Source organism: Chinchilla lanigera, unplaced genomic scaffold (assembly GCF_000276665.1).
Source record: "Chinchilla lanigera isolate Chin_1 unplaced genomic scaffold, ChiLan1.0 scaffold00029, whole genome shotgun sequence".
Classification (NCBI taxonomy): Eukaryota; Metazoa; Chordata; class Mammalia; order Rodentia; family Chinchillidae; genus Chinchilla; species Chinchilla lanigera.
Window position 1 is genome coordinate 1,308,972 of NW_004955430.1, and position 13,486 is coordinate 1,322,457.

The following is a 13,486-nucleotide window of genomic DNA, read 5'->3' on the forward strand; positions in this document are numbered from 1 at the left end:
AAAAATGAATTACAAGCAGAATACATTCATGCTACCTTTTACATTTAGTTATACTGTTATCTTTACCAGTTTTCTTTATATCTTCATCTGGATACAAATTACTGTGCACTGTCCTTTCATTTCAGAATGAGGGACTGGATTTATTTCTTTATGGCAGGTTTGCTAGCAACAGATTCTTTTAGTTTTTGTTCATTTGGTAGTGTGTTCATTTCTTTCTCATTTTTCACTGATTTTTCTGCGCTAACAGAATTCTATATTGAGAGGGTTTTTTCATTTAGCACTTTACATATATAATTTTACTGCCTTTTAGTCTACACAATTTTGAGAGAAATCACATGCATACCTTGTGCACAGTGAACTTCCCTCCTGCTGTTCTCAAATTAGTCTTTGTCTCTGAATAATTTGATTATGATGTTTTTGGCTGCTGGTTGTTTTGACTTCATTCTACTTGGTGTTTTTTGAGCTTCTTGAATGTGTAGATGTCAGTGTTTCTAATTACTTCTGGTAGGTTTTGTCCATTATATTTTTAAATATTCTCTTCTTTTTCTCTTTCCTTTCTTTCTTCTAGGCCTTTTAATGTGTGTTTGTATAATATCCGACTAGTTTCTGAAACTACTTAGTTTTCTTCATAGCACATGATGATAATTTACTATGCCCTGTTAGTACAATGAAGAACAAAAACCATGATTACTGCCATGGGGGAGATAAGCATATGACAAAACCTGACATCCAAACGCTGTCCACACAGAAAGAGAAAAGAGGAAGAGGGAGAGAAGGAAGAGGATGAGGAAAAAGAAGAGGAAGAAGACAAGAAAAGGGAGAAGAAGAAGGGAAGGGTAAGAGAGAAAGAAAGAAAAAGAATAGAAAGGAGAGAAAAGAGAGGAGAGAGGAGGGGAGAGGAGGAGGAAAGAAGGGGGAGGGGACAGGAAGGTGAAGAACAAGGGGAAGAAGGAGGCAACTATGAATAACATGGAGCTTGTTACACTTCAAGCTGAAAAGAGGCAGTGGTTTTCCCCCTAAGGTCAACAATTTGATGATTTTTTTCCCTATTTTTATGTACTGCTGTAGTAGAAATCAATGCAGGAAGACAGAAAAAGTAACATAAGGCACTATATGGATAGGGAAAGGCAAAACTGCTTTTATTCACAAACAGCATGAGTACGCATAGGAAGTCCGTTTAATCACACCCCACTGGTGGGACAAGATTCAGCACCCACAACTTAAAAGAGACGCCTTGGTTGATAGTTTTAGTGGGCTCAGTGTGTGGTCGGCTGGCTTCAAAGCAGAAACAGCCCGGCAGAGGGGTGTGGCCAAGGACAGGTGCTCACCCTGAGGAGAAGAGATTGCTGGCGACCGGGAGACACTCTTCCGGGTCACTCTCAGGGTCCATTTACCTCTTCTAACTCCACCTCCTAATGGCACAGTCGCAGTCCACTGAACTTGTCCACGGATTCACCCACTGATGAATGTAGCACTTCCCTGGTCCCGCTGGCTTCCCAAAGCCCAGTCTTTGAACATGTGAGACTTTGGTGGAAATATTAGATGTAATACGTAACACAACGTAGTGGATTCCATGAAAACAAAGCTACTAAAAAGAATAAATGAGTTCACCAAGGTGAAGTATGTGAAAATCAATACATGCAAAAATTAGTTGCATTTCTGCAAAGAGCAGTTTTATTTTTTTTAAATAACGTGATTTCTTTCATTTTTAATTTTTTTATTTTAAAGAGAAGAAAAATAATGAAAACAATGGTATAAAATCTCAAAACAAGATTGTAGGAGAGTAACATTGTGCATTGTCTTCAAAGTAGTTGCTCATAATACAAGATAGAGGCAAAAACCATCAAGCACTATAGGCATATACCTATCCTTTCAAGGAGCTAATAGCAGTTAGTAGTATATCTATCTTAATTATCTTGTGTGTATATATATTTTTAATCTATTTTTCCTTTCCCCTTCCTTCTTTTCTCCTTTCCCCTGTTCCAGTTTCTCTTTTGTTTTGAGCATTTTCTTCCCATTTCACAATATCTCTTGTACATTTTCATATAATGGAGTACTACTCAGCTATAAAGAAAGAAAAACTTGAGACAATTATAGGAAAATGGATGTGACTCGAGCCCATACTGATAAGTGAAATAAATCAGTCTCACATGTGTAAACATTGTATTGTCTCCCTAGTGTAAGAAGCTGAAAGAGTAAATAAGACCCAAAGAACAGTTTTAAAATGAAATTTAAAAAACAGATCCAGTCATAATATAATAACATCAAAAAGAACAAATGCTTAGCAATAAATTTAACAAAGGTAGTGCAAGATTTGTATGCTAAAAGTTATAAAATATATGTTCACATAAAACATGGATATTAAAAATTAAATGGAAAGAGATTTCATTACCAGATTTAATATTGTTCAGATGATTGTTCTTCCCTAAATTCACCAGGTAAGAAAGATCATTTCTTTTTCTTGCCTATCTCCTCTTGCAAATGTTTCAAGTACGTAGTGTGTTGAGCAGGAGCTGTGATAGTAGACATTTTTGTGCTGTTCCGATTGTAAAGGGAAAGCTTTCAACTTTTCCCCATTTAACATGATGTTGACATTAACTTTGCCATAAATGGCTCTTACCAGATTGCAGTAAGGTCCCTCTATGTCTCTTCTTTTCACGGTTTATCATGCAAGGATGTCAGATTTTGTCAAAGACTTTTTCTGAGTCCATTGAGATGTGATTTCTGTGTTTGCCTCTGTTTATGTGGTGCATTACATTTACTGGTTTGCATATGTTGAACCATTCTTGTGTTGCTGAGATAAAGCCTACTTGATCATGATGTCTGATCTTTTTGATTTGTCGCATTCTGTTCGCCACTGTCTTGCTCCAAATTTTTACATCTGATGTTCATTAAGGAGACTGGTCTATTTTTCTCTTTTTTGGTTGGATCCTTTTCTAAATTTGGAATCAGATAGATGCTAACTTCCAGGAATGACTTTGGGAGTACTCTTTCCCTTTCAGTCTCACTAAAGTGCTTCGGGAGTATTTTTGTCGGATCTGCCCTGAAGTTTTTGTACAGTTTAGCAGTGAATCCATCTGATCCAGACTTTCTTAGTTGGGAGGGAATTTGTTATTACTGTTTCAATTTCAGTGCCTGTTATCAGGTTATTCAGGGTTTTAAAGTCTTCTTGGTTCCGTTTTGGTAATTCATATGTACCTAGGGATCTATTCGTTTCTTTTGAATTCTTCAGTATATTAGCACAGATCTGTGAAGCATTTGTTATTAATGTTCTTGATTTCAGCAGTAACTTTTTCATTTCTAATTGCATTTATTGGGATCTTTTTTCTCCTTTTTCAATTAGATTGGCTAAGGGTTTGTCTGTTTTATTCTTTCAGAGACCAGCTGTTCAATTCGTTGACTCTTTGTATCTTCTTTTTTTTTTCTGGTCTCAATTTCATTGATTTCTGCTCTGATCTTTATAATTTCCCTTTTTTCTTTTAAACTAGCTTTAAGTTTGGATTGTTCTTGTTTATCTAGGACTGTGAAATGCATCATTAAGTTATTTGTTTGGTCTTGCTCTGTTTTTGTAATGTGGGCATTCAAACTATAAACTTCCCTCTTAAGACTGCTTTCTCTGTGTCTCCTAATGAAAATCTTAAAAGTGAAATAAAACAACTTCATAAGAAAGAGCCAGAGTAGATGACTTATTCTTACTGATTTCCGAACTCACTGTACTGTTGTACTAGGTGAGAGCAGTAAGGTGCTGGCGTGAAGATAGAGGTGTGAACACATAGCAGCATGGAGAGTCAAGAAGTGAGCTCTCATATTCATGGGAAGTTTTTTTTAAAAAACAAAAGTACACTTCAGTGGGTAAAAAATAGTCTTTTTAACCAATGATACTGAGCTTCTTGTTTATCCACATATATTAAAAATTAATGTAGAGTCTTACCTCACAATAAACCCGAATAGATTTTAGAACTAACTCCAAATGTTAGCAGTAAACATCTGGAAGAACAAGGAAACGTTCATGACCCCAGGTTAGGGAAAGAGTTTGCAGATACAATGCGAAAATGCAAACAATGAAAGAAAAACTGGACCTTCAGCACTTTTAAATGTTCTAAGTATATCATTAAATAAATGATAACAAGCCAAATATTCAGAAGTCATATATATGATAAATTCTTACATCTAAAGTATAGAAAGAACTCTTACAATGTAAACATATGACTCAGTTTAAAACTTGATAAAAGAGAGCATTTCACAATAGAAGATGGATGAGTGGCTGGAAAATATATGATGATATTTTCAATACTGTGTATCAGTAAGAAAGCCAAATTAAAGGAACAATGAAATGACCCCCACACTCACTCTAAGAGCTATACTCAAAAAGATAGATGATATCAAGCACTGATCAAGATGTAGAGAAACTGGAATTCTCACACTTTGCTAAAGAAATGTAAACTGTACACCCACATGTCCTGTGTATGTACCTTTAAAAAGTGAAAACACATGTCCACACAGAGTTGAGCATAGTGATGTTATTCAGACTGGTCAAGCTTGAGAACAGTCTACCTTTCCATTAAGTCCTCTGGAGAACAGATAAATAGAAAGAGGTATGTTCATACACTGAAATATTATTCTGCAATGTAATGATACATCCTGCAACATAAATGGATCTCAGAAGCATTGGTTGAAAGGAATTAGGTTCAAAATGTTTTATATTTCTATTTCACTTATTTGAAATAGCTAGAAAATACAGATATTTACAGACAGAACCAGATTAGTGATTGCCTAGGACTAGGGGTTTGAAAGGCCATTGTCGACAGGCATGAGGGACATTTTTGAGATGGTAATAGTGTTTCACACTGATTTTGGTGGCTCTATAAATACACAAAAAACCTGTGAATTGTACACTAAAAATATATGACAATATTTTATGGCATATAGATGATACCACAATAAAGCTGCTTTGTGAAAAGGGGGTCAGAATATTTACAGAGAAATTTTCCAAGACAAGTTATTAATTTAAAGTTGTATTATATATATATACATACACATTGTAATGAATGCTATGACAGTTATAAAGAAGGATAAATCTGAATCATTTATAGGAAAATGAATACATCTTGAGACCATAATGTTAAGCGAAGTAAATAAGATACACAAGCTTAAATATCACGTGGTTTCATTTATATAAGAAGCCCAAAGTATAAATTGAATGGCAAAATAAAAGACAGATGACAAGAAACAGGGAGATAGCTCTTTTGCAAATGGAAAAAGGACCAAGGAACAGAGGAGGATGAAGAAAGAATTAATATGTGTGTTGCATACATGTACCACCTTCCTGTGATGAGTGCAGTCATCATGCACTGCAGATAACTGCTAAAAAAAAAATAATTTTAAAAATAAAAATGAGGAAGTTCTTTTAAAAAAAGAAATAAACAAGGGCTAAATGTCTTTTAATAAGCCTGTGCAAGCAGAACTGCTGTCTTCTATTATATATAAAGGAATTTTCAACCAATTTAAACTTTAGTAGATTGAAAAAACTAATGGAATAAAAGTCCTCGTGGTATTGTAAACTGTTGGAATGAGTCTGTAAGGGGCCGTGGGTCGCCCTTGGCCTGTTGGCCACCTCTTGGTCTTTCAGTTCAGGGCCATAGCCATGCTAACCATAGACCGAAACTGCACATATGTGAAGATGCTGCTTCGCAGTCTTGCTATTTGCTTAAACCTGCAGTTATTTGATAGCATTGCTGAAAATACGCATTTACATTTGGTGATTTTTAGGTCTTGATAAGGCAAAATAAAAATCATTTTGGCTTTAAGGACAAATTATCCCAGTAAATGAATCCAATCATCAGAAGTCTGGCATCAGTTTTGCAAGTTCATTCTGACCTGAAGTGAACATTCACAAGGGCTGTAAGTGATTGCACATACATAAGAGACTGAATAATCTCAGTAGATGAGTTTTCCTGCACTCTTGTATGGGCGCTACCATTTGCTCAAAATCTAACAGAGGTTGCCATTGTGAAAAAAAATTGTCAGTTGGGGAAGAACATGCCAAAGTGAATTGAAAATTGAATTGAAAAAGTAATTTTACTTTCAAGTGGTTTACAAATGTAGATGTTAAGTTTGAAATGAATGCTGTTAATGATCATGGCTGGGACACTTACACACCTGCTGATCACTAGAATATTATTATAAATGAGGTTGATTTTCCTGTTGACTGCTCCATTTTTTTTCTCAACATGATCTCATTACTTTTTCTACCAAACTGCTGTCCCTTAGCTATGAATGCTCACTTATGGATATACCAGCTTGTTAACTTACATGTGGTTCTTTTTAAATGCATCTTTAAGAACAAGGAGAGTATTGCCAGTGTTTCTTGTCTTTTTCTTTTTTGTCAGGGCACAGGAGGTTTTAGATGGTGAAAATCAAGCTTATATGACAAAGCTGTTTTACAAGCAGCTTTCCTTTCAGCAAATTGTCCCCAAAAAAGCACATAAGCATAATGAAGCTTTTAAGTAGTCACACATACGCATTTATATTCATTCTCTCGTGGATGACTAATTTTAATTTTGTAAAGTAGCAACTTAGCTTGCTTTCAGAATTATTTAAGCTTAGCACATGATTTTGTTTTCCTCCAAAACCAACGACTCTTGATTATGAGATGGGAAAGATGGCATGTTTATTTTTGCAAAGACAGTAGAATGAGCTCCTATTGTCCTATGAGTGCCTTAGTCCTAATACCTCTGTCCTAAGCCGGGCACATGATTATTGAGAAATCCTTCCCACTTCAGAGCCGATATGGCCAGGTTTGACCGAGGACTGCTTTGTGCAAGCTCAGGCTGGACTCTGAGGGAGGCTCATGCTAGACACCTCTTGTATGGTTCCTGTTGAGCCCCACAGCCCGGGGCACCCACTGTTCTTAATAAATGTGTTGGATTACATCAGAACTACTGAAGCAGGGGTGGAATCTTCTTTTGGAGTTTTCACACGATTTGTGGTGTATTCTGCCTGGAATACTCCTGAAGCAACTGTGCTTGGTTCCTGCCTTCCCTTTCCAGCTCTTGTCAACTCAAATGTCGTCTCTTGTGAGAGGCCCTCCCTGCATTTTCTAGTCATACTTTCCACCCTTTCACTTTCTACTACCTTGTTGTGTTTTCTTTCTCTTTATTGCCTTTCTTGGGAGCTAACATCCTATGTATATACTTAATTTTTTATTGCTGTGTTGCCCGGTATCATGTAGCTAATATGTAAAGCCAGTATCAGATATAGAAAATTTGTCTTCAGAATTATTTCTCTTAACCATCATGACATACCTGTTTTGTTTAATGTCTAATCTTAATTGATAACAATTTGTCACTGAAAACTACAACCAACACAAAACAGTGCTGATGATGAATTTGTAACAGATTCCCCTTCCCCTGAATTTAAGAAGTTCCACCTGCCTCGTGCTTCTACAAGTGCAAACTAAGTACTTTGCAAGTTGTCACGCCCATCAGAGCAGTCAGATTTCTCAGTGGAAGTAAAGTGAGAGACTTCTTTAAACTTGAAATAACTTCTGGAATATCGAATTCTAATAACCCTCTTAAACACAATTAAAATATTATTACCAAGTGGTAAAACTGAAATATATGGGACTGCATGTTATTCACCCATGAAAACAAAGGAAAAGATTTGCATATTTGCATCAATTTATGGCCCATAAAATGGAACATAATCACTGACCTAGAACACAAGGGGGGATGAAAAATATTCAGTAATAGAGGTCAAAAATATATTGTAGTAACTTAGAGAAAGATGTGATCATTTTTAATCTCTAGATCCAAGATAATTTCAAGTAGCAGGTGGCATTTTGAACTCAACATGTGATGCATAAATATAATTTTCCTTGGCATAATAGAGTAGGAGTGTTCTCAGGGAACTGCTTAAGCAAAGGTATGAAAATTAGGGTATGTTTAAATAGCAGCCAGTGTACTAGTGTCCTAGGTCATGTTCTCTAAATCCACCTCTACTGGCAGCTGCAGCAGTGCTGGGAATTTTGCCAGCTTGCTGAGGTGTACCTCAAGACCTTCTTGATGCTGTGAAGGTCCAGTTCAAACATGGATAGTCACAGCCTGGAGATAATAGGGAGTTATGCCATACACACATGCACACACCCACACCCTAGAGGCATCTTTTAACCTTTAGGAAGTGGGGACCCACCCTCTTCTCTTCACCCTCTTCTCTTCAAGGGGGTCTTCAAGACCCACCGTCTTCTCTTCAGTTCTGTGAATTACTCTCTACATAGCTCCAGAGGTCTCGGTGGAATGTAAACCCTGTGATCTACAGCACTATCATTACTGTAATAGCATATGCTTCTATTGGTCTTCCCTCCTTTGTTGCCTTACTCTCCCTGTCCCCTCACTCCTTCATAGGATCACTTCTCAAACTACTTGCACCTGTTTCCTTATGTCAGGCTCTACTTTTCTGCATGTACCTCCTAAAGAGGTTGCACAACACCAGGTGTGTGAGGGAGCCGAAGGAGGGGATTGCCAGAGAGTCTCGTAAGAATTGGAGATCTTAGCCAATACTGAGTTTTATTATTAATTTCAGTGTACAAGTTTTAAGGCAGAAAGACTGGCAGCTCTCCAGCCTTTTCTCAGTGCATTTTGGCTGAGATTTAGCGGAAGAGTTCTCCAAGCAATACCTGAAGGAATATCACTTACCCAAAGAGAGGGTTTGGGCCATTTTATACATTTATACCATATACCATATATGATAATTTTAGGGGCACCATGCCCCTATAAACCCACGGGTGCCAGTTTGGTAACCATATGCAGTTCTAGATGTGCCCTATACAAAAAAGCATTCTATTAAGAACTTTTCCCTAACAAATGCCATTACTGTATTTGTCAGAAGTTTAATAATATTTATAAGAATGTTTGTCAGTACTATAAGAAGCAAAAGATAGTAAAATATTTTTGAATGCCCTATACAAATATAAATAATTACAGGTCTGCTACTCTTTCTTTTACCTTGGAAGCATGCAGTCTTTCAAAAGCAACATCCTCTGGAATGTCAGATAGACTTATAATTTATTTACCATTAGTCCTCTTGCCCTGTCTTTTCGGCTTTGGTAGACTTCCTGGCTGTGCTGAACACTGGCACTGAGATCTTGACCAAGTTTCTTAATGTCTTTGAACCTCTCACTACTTCAGTAAGAGGTAGATATTGAGTCTCTTTCCAAGAACAAGTGAGATAACTTCAGTGAAATGGTGTGTGGATTCTGACACATGGGAAGGGTTTAGATGTTTCTCTTCTAGTTCTCCTTTCCTGATTATGTTTATAGCTCTGCAACAGAGAGGTCTTGTCTTGGTTTTGCCATCAGAGACTTTTTTACATAGTTAAAGGAAGACTTTGTCAATGGAAAGAAAATAATCACATTCACACATGAAATACAAACAAAGGCTATGTCCAGACAAACACACTAAGGAGTAGGAGTCTAAGCCATCAAGTAGTAAATATTTTGTTCCCAGAAGCAAAAGCCAGACTACTGGGAATATATCAAAGATTATTGGGTATGTTTAAAAGCACCACCCACTCCAGAAAGAAAAAAAGGTACGTAGCTCAGAAAGTGGATAGTGAATTAATTAAATCTGAGTTTAAATTTAAACTCTGCTAGATGCATGACTTTGGAAAAAAGTTGGCAGTCTTACTAAGATTTAGTTTCTTCGTGAGTAAAATAGAAATGATAATAATGATAGATATCTTGTCAAGCTTATGGGAGAATTAGATGAGATAATATATGAAGATTGTTTAATTCAGAGTTGGAATATAGAAAATACCCAATAGTTAATAAATTTTTAATAATAATATCTCTCCCTGGGAAAAGGTATATATCAGGTATTGTAATCTAAAACTGTTGTCTTTTTGTATACTAAGTAAACAATGTGTTTATACTTCAGTTTTTTCTTTAGATAAATTAACACATTCCACTAAACACTAGATTATACTCCAGTCTTGATAACTTGGAGACCACTTTAAGAAGGCTTTTTCATGGATGAAAAACACAAATGTGTGACCTTGTGGAAGACTGGGTCCAGAATGGAGCAGGAACAAGTTGTAAAGAAATCATACAATGAGTTTAATTAACTTTTTAAAAAGGAAACTATATGAAGTATCTTCTCTGACCTTGATGGAATGAAACTAAATATTAGTAACAACAAAATATACAGAAAAGACCTTAATGTTCAAAATTTAAATAGCATACCTCTAAAAGAAACCCACTATTCAAAGAAGAAATTCTATGAGATAAAAAAAAATATTTCAGAATAAATAAAAAATATTCATGAGAATTTGTGGGATACACCTATCACAATGCTTAGAGCTAAATCTAGTCTTAAATGTCTACATGAGAAAAGAAGGAAGGTTGCAGCAGTGATACAGCTTATTGTGTAAAGAAGCCAAAGAGGGACAAAGTACAAATCTAACCCAAAATAAGAAGGGAGGAAATAATAAATCAATACAGTGAAAATCACATAATGGAATCAGTAAGGTGAAAAACAAGGAATAGAGAAATTTAACACAGCCAAAGTTGTTTTCTTTGGAAAGATAAACTTGATAAATTACATCAAGACTGATTAATAAAAAAGAAAGATGTCATAATTATCAATGTCAGGAATGAGAGAATACCACTATAGATGCCACTGACACTAAAAAACAATAAAGGCAATAAGATTAACAATCTTATGGCAATAAACTGAACAACTCTATATGAAGACGACAACTAAAACAAGAAAAATTAGAAATCTGAGTAGTCCTATAATGTAACAAAGAAATTGGATGTCTAAACAAAATCTTCCCACAAAGAAAACTTCAGACAGAGGTGAATTCAATTAACATTTAAGAAGAAACTAGCATCTTTTAAAAGAAACATTTTCTGAAAACACAGAAAGAAATACTTCTCAAATAATTTCATAGGACTAAGTTACCGCTGTTATCAAGACCAGGCTTAGCCATATAGATCATTTATTTTGTCTGTAATTCAATAGAGACAAAATAAATGAAAAAACAAGATCATTTAGATCAATGCCAAAAATGCATTTGATGAAATTCTCTACCTGTTCATGATTTTAAAAAAATAACTGTCACAAAAGTAGGAATAGAAGAGAACATCCTCAGTCTTAGTGGGAACATAGCAAACACTTTATCCTGTGATTGAAAAGAAAACAAGGTCTGTCTACTCCCATCACTTCTTAGTATGTATTCACGGTCCCATAACTAGTGCAATAGTGCAAGAAAAAAAAATTAGAGGCATAAAGAGTGAAAGCAGAAATAAAATAATCTATTCACTGGTTACTTATTATTCATGATTATTTATGTACAAAATCCTCAAGAATATATAAAACAGCTACCACAACTCATGATTGAATTAAGCAGACACAGAAAACAAGGTCTATGTACAAAAATCTTGTATTTCTGTAAACTATTAGGAAATGGCCAAGAAATTAGATTCAAAAATTCATTGTCCATTGTGTAAAAGAAAAGTACTTAGAAATAATAGAACAAAAATTTTATAAGACTTGTGAAATGCAAATTATGAAACATTATGAAAGAAAGTAGACAAGGCCTAAATAAATGGATATATACCATGTGAGTGGATTGGAAGACTCAGTATTATTCTCCCAAAAATAGATTTTTAGATCCAATTTAGCATAGCCAATAAGTTATCAGTAACCTTTTTAAATAGAAAATGATAAATAAATCTTAAAATCTATATTAAAAAGTCCAAATAAACCTTTAACAAAGACAAAATTAAAAGGTTTCTTTACCTAGTTTTGAAACTCACTGTTCATCTGTAGTAGTGAAAATACAGTATTTGTGGTATAAGAATGAGCAAATGTGTTGTTGAGAAAAGGTCGAGGGAGAGTTCCGCAGTCTCTGTGCTCACACACATGCTGTCATGGGAATGTGGTCTGCCTGCCAAGGGTTTGTGCATCGGTAGCTCATTGGTAGCTCAATCAGTAGTGCAGCAATGTTGGGAAATAGTGTTCACCCTAAAAGGTTGTCCCTCGGTCATTTAGAGTGCGAGCCTCAGAAGAGATTAAGACGGTCCTTGAGGGATTTTGAGTTAATTCTTGCAAGAGTAAGCTGTTCTGAGCATGAGCCCCTCCTCAGAATTGTCCTCTGGCACCCTGTCTCAAGACATTATCTCTCCCTCCCACACATGCTCCCATGACTGTAAGCTAATAGACCCTTTTTCATTATGAAGTCACCTAGCTTCAGATATTTCATTATAAGAACAGGAAATGGACTAATGCAGCACAATCAGTTGATTTTCAGCAAGGTGATATGGCATTTCAGTAAGGAAAAGAAAGTCTGTAATAAACGGTTCTGGGGCAAATTCATAAACATTACACAGAGAAAATAACTCTACCCTTACCAACAACACACAGAAACTTAAGATGGATCATAGACTCAGTGTAAAAACTGAGCCTATAAAAATCTAGAAGGAAACATAAGAAAGTGTTCTTGTACTTGGCAAGGATTCTTTTAGGACACAGAAAGCACTAGTATAAGTAATTAAAACTTCTGCTTCATGAAAATGAAAACTTTTGCTAATTAACAAATATCCACATAAGCAAATCTGTATAAACAGCATGAGTTTTTTGTGTACTACACCTAATGCTTTTCTCTAAGTTGGAAATTAGGAAAGGTCCAAGGCATTGCTCAGTGGTAGAGTGCCTGCTTAACAGGAGGCAGTGCTGAAGAGCTATAAAAAAGGATATGTTGATTTTTTAATGTTAATTATACTATAAATATTGACAACAGTGTATTTGAAAGAAATAGTTCCTTAGGGGATTGCTAATTGCAGAAAATTAGCAATGTGGTACATCTAGGCAACATTGCTAAAAATCAGGAAAAAATGATTTATTCTCAGATAAAAAGATAGTTTTTAAGAAAGCTGCAATTCTACAGTACAGCAACCTGAGACAGGTTTGGAGATTTCCATCCTGCTGTGTTACCTCTGAGACGTAAAGAAAGCAGAACATAAAAATGAGCCTCTATCAGTTTGAACCAAACCTAATCTCTGTGATCATGCCTGTGGTCTAAATCTATTAAAAATGTTCAAATTCAGTGTCCTTGATGTCACTGTGGGTCAACCTGAACAGTGAGCAATGAACTTGTGTATTACAATTCCAGCTGGAAGCTATGTGCTTAGGAAGTGAAACCGACAGTGTTTTGTGTCTGTCTCTAAGCAGACTAACAGCCTATATAAAATGACAGGTGCATTTTTAGGGAGAGAAACCCATAATGTTTTTCTGTTTAGTAGGTGACAGTATGTCCCAAGATAACACAAGCTTAAGGGGCTGGAACAAGCCTGGTTATTAAAACCTTGCAGTTTCTCAGTTCATACAAATTGAATTTTTTTGTAGGCTGGAGGACTGTGGAAATGTAGTGTAGAGTACTGAAATAAATTAGCATATTAAGTGAATTTATATGTTCAAGCTTGTGAGCA

The 13,486-nt window shown here is 35.6% G+C and overlaps 1 protein-coding gene across 8 annotated transcripts in view; it reads left to right on the plus strand.

Moving 5' to 3' along the window:
- LOC102029990 (chromosome unknown open reading frame, human C3orf67) overlaps positions 1-13,486 on the plus strand; it is a gene marked incomplete at its 5' end in the record, with an annotated part of 255,631 nt that overhangs the window by 92,519 nt on the left and 149,626 nt on the right.